Source organism: Mastomys coucha, unplaced genomic scaffold (assembly GCF_008632895.1).
Source record: "Mastomys coucha isolate ucsf_1 unplaced genomic scaffold, UCSF_Mcou_1 pScaffold22, whole genome shotgun sequence".
NCBI lineage: Eukaryota > Metazoa > Chordata > Mammalia > Rodentia > Muridae > Mastomys > Mastomys coucha.
In genome coordinates this window covers 176209704-176221114 of record NW_022196905.1, presented here as the reverse complement: position 1 = coordinate 176221114, position 11411 = coordinate 176209704, and the positions used below count along the sequence as shown (strand labels likewise).

The following is an 11411-nucleotide window of genomic DNA, read 5'->3' as shown; positions in this document are numbered from 1 at the left end:
TCTCCTCCTCCCCCATCTCCTCCTCCTCATCTCCTCCTCCTCCCCATCTCCTCCTTCTCCCCATCTCTTCCTCCTCCCCATCTCCTCCTCCTTATCTCCTCACCTTCTCTTCTTCTTCTCTTCTCCTCTTCCTCCTCCATTTATGGTTTATCTTTTTTTGTCCCACACTAGACCATAAGACAGCCACCTTGTCCTCTTCACCACTGTTTCCATAGCCTAAACAATGGCTACTTTATATATCATGTGTATTTCTAATGTGCATCTCTTACATGTGTAGATATTCCTGCTGTAAGTTATATGCTGTATTTTTCTTTCTTAATGCTTCCTAAACCTAGCAGCTCAGAATAACCTAAACACAATTTTACTAAATTGAGTTCTTGGGTCTCGTCTCAGATGTTATCAATGTCTCCCTGATCCGGTGCTAGTCTTTCTGTTCACATGAATGAAAAGCTCTGACATGGATGAGGAAAGGGGGCAGGGGCTCTAAAAAGAAAACAAAGAGACAAAAGAAAAGGCAGAACGGAGAATAAGAAGGACCAAAGTGTTACCCAGGGTAATCAGGCCTGCGGTAAGGGGCCTGCGAGCCTTTTATTCTAGCCGAACAAAATTTTTAGAAACTGCTAGGTAGAAGTTGAGGTAAGGATCAAATGGATTTGCATTGAACCATCCAGCTACTGAATGCTATAGACCAGGGCTAGGGGTGTGGCTCAGTCAGGAAAGGATTTGCTTTGCAAGCACAAAGACTTGAGTTTAAGGCCTAGAAACCACATTTTTAAAAAGCTGGGGCTGGAGATAAGGCACAGTGATTCAGAGCATTGTCTATCGGGGAGAAGACCTGGGTGTAGTTCCCGGCACCCCACATGGTGGCATCACAATCTAGAACTCCAGTTCTAGAAGATCTGACTCCCTCTTCTGGCCTTCTTAGGCACCAGGCACATACATACATGGTGCATAGAAACACACCCAGGCTAACACTCACACAGATGAAATAATTTTAAAAATCTAAAACAATAAAAGATAATTCAAAAGCTGAACATGGCAGTACTATAGTCTATAGTCACAGCACTGGGGAGGCAGACACAGGCAGGTCCCTGGGGTTCCCCGAAGGGCCAGCCTAGCCTACTCGGCAAGTTCTAGGCCAATGAGGAGCATTGTCTCAAAGTGATAAGAGCAAATGTGTCGTCACACACCTTTAATCCCCAAGAGAGGGAGGAGAGGCTCTCTCTGAGTTTGAAGCCAGACTGATCTACATACCAAGTTCCAGGACAGCCAAGGCCATAGAGTGAGAGCCTGTAGCTGATACCTATAAAACAACACTAGCAGTTGTCTTCCATCTTCTAGATGCAGAGACGCACAGAAACACACAGAGACACACAGACAGAGACACACGGACACACAGACACACACACACAAACATGCACGCATGCACACATGCACATGTGCAGCTAACATCTGGCTTCACCTGCTGTGGTAGGTAAGTTTATGTATAACTGGAGCACCTGCTGGTTCATGTAAAACTACACACATTGAGTTATCCAGCTTGGTTATCTACGAGTCTCTTGTCTAAGACAGTAGACAAAATTTGAATTTTTGTTTGTAAGCCTAGCCTTTAATGGCTGAGCCATCTCTCCAGCCCAGCAGGCAAAATTTAATCCAAATTAATTAAAAGTATTTTGACCTGAGTTAAATTTAGTAAAAACGAAATAAAGTTAGTTTCTCAGTCTTGCCAGCCACATCTGAAGTGCTCAAGGACCTCCTTGACTAGTCAGTATTGTGTCAGAGAGAACATGTCTACAGTCTAGGAACTGGGTCCCTGGGATAGTTGAAGGCATCCGCCCTGCTGTTGTTACTGCTTTTAAATACCAGCCCTGTCAGTACATGGAAATCCAGCTCTGGTTAGACAATGAGTCTCTCGGAAGAGGCTTGGGAATCTCCGTTGAGCAGATGATGAGCTGATGACGAGCTGATGAAGGAATCTTGTAAAAAGACTTGCCAGCAGCCTAGCCCACACACAGGGAGAGATGGACGTCTACGGAGACAAGCTGTCATTGAGTCAGAGGGACTGGGAAGAGCACAGCTGTGGGCCTGGGTGGTTCTTCCTCTCAGTTTTCACCCATTGAACTCTGAATCCCGGGCAATTGTGGAAATGTTGTTGGACTAGGTGCCTGTGTTCCCTGGTTTATACTCTATACTTCCAGTGAGAGTGTTGGCTTGTTTGAGGCAGAGCAAATGACTTGTGCTCTTACAGTATTTCTACCTTGGAATTTCCTATGCAAACGATAAAGGACTGCCGGTTCTCAGACTAAATTGTATTAAAATTACCTCTGTCTGCACCATCTTTATTCATGAGCTCCTCAAAGGCGAGAACTGACTCCTGTTTTTTCTCCTGCAACTCTATGAGATGTGTAATTGTTCTGATTAAAGTACCTGTTTGTTTGAATGGATGAATGAGTGGAGAGTGAATGGTTGAAGGATGCTGGAATGGCCTCAGAGCCATGCTAATGGAGGGATCTGTGCCTTCTGTGATGTCACCACTCCCGGTGACCCATCACTTCACATCTTAGAGCATCACAGGATCTAAGCATTGGTCTCTAAGGATGAAAAGACAGAACAGTGAGTGGATGAAAGGGAGAAATTGTTTCTAATGTCTTCAGAGAGCTCTAAAAGAAAACCATTTCTTGTCTCTTGTTTCTAAGAAAGGACCAATCTCACGTAAATGGAAAGCATAGCAATTGGAAATCTTCACAAGAACTCATGCCTGTGTTGTGTTGGGCACTCAAGATTCTACAGTGTGTCAGGTGACTCTCTCAACAGATGGATGCTAAATGTGTGTTACAGAACAGTGAATCTCCTACCACCATATGCCTCTGTAAGAAAGGAAGAGACTTGTGTGACCCAGTAGGGAGGCACAGCCAGCTCTTAGCTATGTTACAGCAAAGGGGGCCAATTTGTCAAGGTCATAGTCATTTTTGTTTTGTTTACTAATGTCCATGAGGTTAGGTTGCTAAGAGAAAATCCACTGAGAATCATTCAGAAGAGTGAGCAACCACAACAAAAATGGGAAAAAAAAAAAACACAAAACCTTCATTTCTTTTGTTCATTTGTTTGTTTGTGTTTAGGTTTGGGTTTTTGGTTTGGTTTGGTTTTTTCCAGACAGAGTTTCTCTGTGTTGACTGTCCTGGAACTCACAGAGATCTGCCTGCCTCTGCCTCCCAAGTGCTGGGGTTAAAGGCGAGAGCCACCACCTAATTTTACTCTGTATGATTGACAGCGTGCTCTTCCCTCTATGTCTCCTTTCTGTCTTTTTCATGATGAGGTCATATGTGTTTTTCTGTGATTATGCTACTTGAGATTCATGGTAATTGATCTAAAAGTTGGGCTCTCCTCTCTCCCTCTCCCTCTCCTCTCTCCTTCTCTCTCTTCCCCCCCCCCTCTCACACACACACACACACAATTTAAACCTATTGGTAAAATAAAAGTGGTTACAGCCAATTACTGGGGAGAAGAGAGGTAGGCGGGGTTTCAGTTACTAGACTAGGGGCCATAGGTAGGAAGAGAAAGAGAGAGGGGAGGAAGGAAAGGAGGGGGATGAGGGGGAGGGAGAGGAGGGGGAGGGGAAAGGGGGGAGGAGGAAGAGGGGGAGGGAGAAAAGAGGGAGGGGGAAGAGGAGAAAGACAGAGAGAACAGGAGGTCTCCATTGAACTGATGGATCAGGAGCACGTGGCCAGGTGTAGTGCCCTGAGGACAGACAGATGAAGCAAAACTGACTTGGGCAAGACTCAAACAGCAAGTGCTTAGGGAGCCCAGCTGGGGAGTTAACAGTCTAGCCTATAGAGAAATAGATGAGGGGTAATTTGGCCAGTAATTGTGTTAAAGCTGGTTTTTAAAATCCATAGGACTTCTGCCTTGATTATTAAGGGCTGGCCAGGTCATGTTAATAACTAATTAACTAAGAGTTACTAAATAACATTTAAAGTACCATTTATTTACACTTTTTTTTTCCATTTGTGCCAAGGAGGCAACTTTTCCTGGAGTGGCATCAGGTTGGTTGACATTCCTTTGTCCTCTGCAGTGCATCATCAGTCGGGTGGCGTTCCTTCCAGATGCCGTAGAGGCCAGTGTCGGAGTTACCGTTGTCTTCTAAAGATGGACTTCATTTCTGAAATGAGATTCCATTATCATTCCTGTCTAAATCCATATTTTTCTTCATCTGTTTCAACATTTGTCTCTCATCTTTGAATTGTTTAACTGCTGTTAAGTTCAACACCTGCAGTGCCACCTCAGGTCTGGTTTCTAGAAAATGCTTTTACCCTTGGTTATTGTGTCCTAGGCAGAGAGGTGTGGCCTGGAGACCCAGCTCCAAGCGGCCACCTGCAGCTGCCTGAGGTCTTTCCAGAGAGCACCAGTCAGGTGAAGAGAGGACCAGAGAAGTCTGGTCTTACTAGGGAGACAGTTCCACCCACCTAGACATAAGCAGAGAGACACCTGGGGAAGAGTAATTCACACCTGAGTGTGAACTCAGCCCCCCTCAGGGAGAGCTGTGCTAAAAGCACCTTGGCTGTAACCACACAGGCGATTTTATCAGCTGTCAAGTAAGTCATATCTCAAAGGCTTCACTAAAAACAAGACAAAAGACCTCCCCCTCCCCCTCTTTTTGGTAAGTGATATTATAGGGTGTGCCCAGGAGGACTTTGGACCGGATTGTAATCTGATAATTATAAAACCACGAGCCACAAGGGTTGGGGGAGGGGCTTAAGATGTGTATCTTACTATAAATAGGGTTCCTGTGAGATTCCTAGAAAATTGGAAAGGAGAAAGGAGATATAACGTAGGTTTTTACCCAAGATTCATCACTATTTTGGGAAGCATCTCCATATAAAAGGAATATCACCTCCTTAGGCAGACATCCCAACAGATGTTCCTGCTGCTGGAACTCTTGAATCTCATCTGGCAAGGTCTCAGGCTGACTCCCGAGTGAATGATTCCTTTTCTTCCCGTGTCCCTTTAATATCCTCCTGTCTTTCTGTCCTGCTCCATTGACTACATTTTTCTGCTTCTTTGGAAGTGCATCGGTTCATTTTATTTAAGAACAAACATTGTACAAGTCAGGCGTAACAGAGCATGCCGGAAGCCAGCATTTAGGGGAGGCAAAGAAGAGCTTGAGGCAAAAGCAGTCTGGGCTGTGTGCACACTGAGACTCCGACACAAAGCAAACAAACGTACAAAGACTAGACCTTGTCGATAATTCATGGTGGAGGCTCAGAATTCTGCTCTCTTCCTCAGGGAAAACATTCATTATTATTTTGGGGGTACATAATTTTTATTAGGTTTAAGCTTCCATAATGAGAACTAATGAAAGATGAAAGGCATCCAAAACATATTGAAACTCCATGGCAATAGTTTAACGTGTAGAACTGTACAAAAACAGAATACCTGAGATTTTCAGTGACATTGCTGATCAGAAGATGAAAACCATCTGGAAGTAAAATTTGAAGGACAGTTTCAAACCGCACATAGTCAGGAATTTAAGCACCTCATAAATGGTCAAGTACAAAGCCAATCCAATTCCTATTTTAGACAGAAGGTTACTTAATAGGTACATGTTTGACATTATATTTTATTAAAGATAAAAGTCATTGTCAGTCCTTCTGATATAGAGGATTCAGTCTGCAAACTGTTTCCATGACAACTTATTAGGTCTTGGTTTTAGGCTTTTTTTTTTTTTTTTTTTAGAGTGGGTCTACACAAGTTATTTTAGAGTGGTTATTTAAATGAAATGAAATGACACATCCAGCTACATAGTTTCCATAGTTGCAGTTCGAGTGTCCAGTGGCCACATACATCCATGTGCCACATGTCCCAAACTGAAGGAGAGTTCTGTTAGTGTATGAAGTTCTGTGAGGAAGTCTACCAACTCGTACATCTTTTGAAGATACTTAGCAAGTAGCTGGCCTAGGGGAGAGCCCAGGTTGGCCTCACAATCTTCCTGTCTCCCTTACACTGGGATTGCAGGTGTGTGCTACCATGACCTGAGAGCAAAAAAGGCCAGAGAGCAAGTATTCTAGACGTAATGGTTCATGCAGGTCTGTTCCAACTATTCCTCCTGCCAAGGCAACATGAAGTCAGACACAGCCAAGTAAATGCGAACTTGACCGTTGTTAGCATCCAGAACCTATCTGCGACAGATATGTGGGCGGGTCCACAGACCTGTCACCAAGACAACGGCGACCATATTCCCAGAATCCATTGGGCTCAGCTCCCACCTTTACCTGGACTGCTACGTCACCACACATATAAATATGTGGGTAGTTCCCTCCATCTTTCTCTCCTCTCTCTCTTCTTCTCTCTCCCCCCTCTCTCTTCCTGCGCTGCTACCCCCCTACCCCCTTCCAATTAAACCTCTTACACATGAAACTGCCTGGGCCTGGTGTCTGCAGACGCTTTCTGCCGCGACTCAAAACCCATCAACCGTGCCCTAATAAAATTTTCAACCAGGAAAAGAGCCCAGTGTAGCCATTGACCATGACTTTAGTGTAGGAGTCAGCGAACTGTCAACAGAAGGGCAAATTTTACCCATTGTCTAATTTTTGTTTTTTCTAAAGAACAGTTTACTTCAGATAGAATCCACACACCATGAAATCCATCCGTACTGCTCAATAGTTTTGAGGACATTTACAGAGCTGTGCGACGATCACACATCTAACGCTATGGGTTTTGTGAATGAAGTCATATAGGACCCCAGCTTTGCTCATTGGCTCCTCATCATGGCTATTTTCCTGCTTCAACAGCAAGGCTGGGTGTTGATGGCAAGGTCTACACACACGGTCCTTAATGTCACACATATTTACCTCTTGTCTCATCAACAAAATGTCACTCTAAATGTTGTCCTGACTCCTATGGCAGAGACTTTCAGGGCCATTGACATGCTGAGGTCTCTCTCCGCTGCCAAGCTTACAACTTCAGTGTTCATAGAACTGCTCTCTCTCACACAAGGCTTCTCCCATGACAGCTGCTACTTGCTAAGTATTTGTTGTTGCCCACAGGATACACAGTACACCCCTCAGCCACAGACTTCCAGGGGCCTAATGCTAATTTCTGGAGTTTTTCTTCTGCATAGCATCCTCTTACAGAATGCATTATTCTAAGCCTGTGCTTGTTCCTCAATCTCTAAGATATATTTGTTAAGTGACTTTTTTTTTTTTAAAGTTTTTCACAACTGTGGCTAGTTCATTTAATGGGGCCCATTTAATTTTCAGGCTGGTTTTAGGTACCAATTAGTGTAGACTCATTAGATTTCCTCTATTGCTACACAGGAAGCCTCTTGATCTGTAAGGATGGTTTTAAAAATCTAGTCACAAATTTCCGCCACTTGTTCTCATTTGGATTCGTCTCTGGTGCCATTTTCCATCCTGTACCGCAGACCTTTTTGATCTTTCGAGATGTGTGTTGTATAAGAGAAGACTTGGCTAAATAATTTAAACTCAGTCTGGCAGTCTTTGGATTTTATGTAAAGCAGCTAGTTGATGTTCATTTAACTGTAATCTTTGGCATATTTCGCTTCTGTGTCTTAATTTGTCTTCCGTAAATATTCCACATTCGACTGTTTTTGCTCACCCTGATCCTTTATATTTCTGTGCTAGTTGAAAAACTATACATTTAATTCTCTTCTCCTAGAATTCATTCTAGAATGTCACTGGGCATACTGATCATATTTTAAATAAGTTCACATTCCTTCTTTGTATTAAGGGAACTTGGAGCCCTTTAATCCTTCTGCACTTCCTGATTCATTCTTGTTGATTTGAGTTTCATTGTCTTTTGTTACTTTGTGTATCATTATCTTCTGGTTCTTTGTATAGCATTATCTTTTTCCTACCACAGGACCATATTGCCATTATTTTTTGGATTTGTTCATATATTGGCCACTCTCTGAGCTCAAGATGTCACCTGCTATCTCAGTATTGCTGAATGAATTACATTCTTCTGTTTGAAACAAACCCTTGGACTTTCATCTGATGGGCCTGTTTGACCTTACTGCTAAGAGTCAGCTAATGTGCTGTCATTCTGTTAGCTCGATCAGGCTGCATCAGTGTGTGTGCTCCCCTTTCTTTATAAAAGGAACCCTTAAGAAAAGAAAAAGAAAAAGAACCCTTCTTCCCTTTGTGGGTTCCCTCACATCCCTAAATAAAGTCTCATCTATTCTGAAAACACCTTTCTGGACTCTGTCATAAGCTTTCCTCTTTCTGTCTTCCAGTTTCCTAATTCTTTCCTTAGCTGGCTATGCTTACACTATCAAGTGAGAGTCATTGAAAAACAAACAAACAAACTTCAGTTTCTCTATCTTTCCATTTCTAGAAGTTCTAGTTTGATCTTTGTTATATTATCCTTGATAACTTTAATACTATGTTATTTACTTATATTTATATAACTTATTATGTACGGAGTTGCATATTCCCTCCTCATGAATTTGTATTAAAACCCTAAATTCTAGAACCTCACGATGGGGCTTCTTTTGAAGTCTGGGCCTTGAAAGCAGAAATTAAAGTTAGGGTGGACTCTAACCCAGAATTTTGTCTTCCTATTAGGAAAAGAGATGAGAATATACTCATAGAAAAGAAAGAGTATGAAGTTTCAGAGAAAAGGAGCCACGGGGACAAAAAACAGATTTAATGTTTCAAAGACAATTCCAGAAAGAGAGGTCGCTTTTAACATGGAGCCTCTGTCTTTTCTCCAGAATACTGAAGCTGGTCTTCTGGGAGCAGCTTAATACTGCTTTTACTGCTGTCGATACCTTCCCGGCCAAGGAGATGAGGCCTGCCTCTGAAGAGAGCTGGGTCCAGATGGGAAGCACTTTCTCAAAGTCAGCTCTAGATGTCCCAGCAATTTAGCAGAGGACTGCAATATTCACAGAGCCACCAGCCCTTGAGCCCTCACAGGGCACAGACACAGGATGCTTTGGAAAGCATGGTTTCCCACCACCCTTCCTCCATCCCCTCCCTCCAGTTCCCACTCTTCTGGAACAATGAATAGAAGAGCCATCTGTTTTGGGTTTTTGTTTTGTTTTGTTTTAACTCTCCTTTTTCAGAAAGGGCTAGAAATAGAGGCCAATGAAGATCTACATCGTATGAAGCATTATGGCAACACGGCCAGTGTTCTTAACTTACCACCTTCCTGAGGGAGAGCCTTCCAGCTCTAATTGTGGGAAATATTTTCTTTCAAAAACATGAGACAGGGAATGAAGTGGATCTCTGGCCCGGAGGCATTTGGAAGCATCACACAAGACAGGTGGCTGGAAAGAGCCATAAGCTCACCTGCATGGCTTTGGCTTCTCTGAAAACAGAGTTGGTGTGTGAGGCTGCTCTCCAGAATCAACAGCATCCAGCACAGAGTAAAAGGGGCCGTGAACACTCACGAGTCAGTGAGCCCTAAGCAGAAAGCTGACCGAGATGCCACTCCATCTGATTATTGTCTGGTTTTATGCAAAGCCTCCAGTGATCTTTCTGCTTTTGATTTTGTTTTTGGTTTGTGCCATCAACACAAATCTCAACTCTCACCTGAAGGAGAAAAATAAGAGGTTGTTTATTCTGGAGCCAAGTTTGAGTGACCATGGCCCAGGAAGCATGGAGCTAGGTTGCCCTAAATTTCATGTTCCCGTGTGGAAACAACGTCAAAAAGTTCCACAGCGGCAGAGCAAAGGTAGTCACAAACCGTGACTTAAGATACGTTAGTGCAGGGCTGGCGAAATGGCTCAGCGGGTAAGAACACTAACTGCTCTTCCGAAGGTCGTGAGTTCGGATCCCAGCAACCACATGGTGACTCACAACCATCCATGATGAGATCTGACGCCCTCTTCTGGTGCATCTGAAGACAGCTACAGTGTATTATGTCAGAGCGAGCGGGGGCCAGAGCAAGCAGAGGTCCTGAGTTCAAGTCCCAGCAGCCACATGATGGCTCATGGCCATCTGTACAGCTACAGTGTACTCATACACATAAAACAAAACAAAATAAATAAATAAATAAATAAAAAGATATTTTAGTGCAAACTTCCGAGAAGCAGGCTCAGCAAGATGGGAGAAATTGCTCCTATAGGATCCAGATGCTATCTGGTGATATTCTCAGCTTTTGGATTGATGGAGGCTCATGGTTTGCTAAGGCAATAGATTCCAAAAGATTCCAATAGATTCCACACATATTTTAAAGTTCAAAGCCCAATCCACAAAAGCCTTCGAGTCTGAGCATCATAGACCCACCACTCTTCGTGTCCAGCCTTACCATGCTATGTTTTCAACAGGGTAAAGCTGCCCAGTAAATTCTACTTGTTTGATGGGTGGTTTAAAAAGGAAAGGGATCTGAAAAGTCTGAGGGGAGAGAGGACCAGTTAAGTCGATGCTCAGGGAAATGTTCTTGTATTGGTGAGGGTGATCACTTCAACGTTATCTTTCAGTTTAACATCATTCTATGGATACAAAAACACTCTTCAATTACTGTAAACCTTCAACTACTGATAGGGCTGGAGAAAGGGTTTAAACTATAAAGCGCTCACCATACAAGCACGAAGCTCTGAGTTCAATCCCCAAAACCCATAAGAAAAGAACCAGGCATAGCAGAATGCATGTTTGTAACCCCAGAGCTTGGAAGTGACAAGGAGATCACGCAGGCTCACTAGTCAACCAGCCTGCTTGGTGGGTGCCAGGCCAGTGAGAGACCCTTTTCCAAAAAAGGAGGTGGGAGGGGTGGCACCTGAGGCATAACACCCAAGGTTGTCTTCTGGCCTCCAGATAAATGTATAGATAAGCACCCACACACATCCATGAACACACACATGCATGCATACATATACAAACACATATACATATACATATACACATACTGTTATCTTTCTGTGTCCCTCTCTTAAACACACACACACACACACATACACACACACACACACACGTGATATTCCAAACTATTCTGAAGAATATTTGGATCCACCTAAAATAGAAACCAGCTGCTAGGTATCAGCAGTCAGACCGGTGCTCCCCAGTCTGCTGCTCAGTAAATGTCTGGGTAAAGCCTGAGCTTCCAGGTCTAAAGGATAATGGCAACATCTCTCAAAGTAAAAGGACGCTACAAACTCCAAGGCAGAGTGCTAAATATGAGCAGCTGAATTGACATTCCCAGAGATACAAGGAAAAGAAAGGACCATGTCTAGAGTGGTATTCAAAGGTTGGCCATCTTTGATAGTCGGGCTATAGTCTAAGGTTAAGGACCTAACACAATGACCCCAGCAAACTGAGACACTCCTAACTCAACACACCTGCCTGACAAGAAAGGCAACATAGTAAGGGGAACATCTGCTGGGATTACTGAGCCTGGAAACTACCAAGAACATATCTGCAGATACCCCTCCCGAAAGGACCCTCTCGTGCCTA

General features: G+C 43.5%; 1 long non-coding RNA gene across 1 annotated transcript in view; it reads left to right on the top strand.

Annotated features, from left to right (window-relative positions):
- The window catches only part of LOC116069146, a 10946-nt gene extending 2048 nt beyond the window's left edge, over window positions 1-8898 (top strand). The window contains exon 2 of the long non-coding RNA XR_004109873.1: window positions 8732-8898. This is a non-coding gene — a long non-coding RNA (uncharacterized LOC116069146). The remainder of the gene's footprint in view (window positions 1-8731) is intronic.
- The last annotated feature ends 2513 nt before the right edge of the window (window positions 8899-11411 follow it).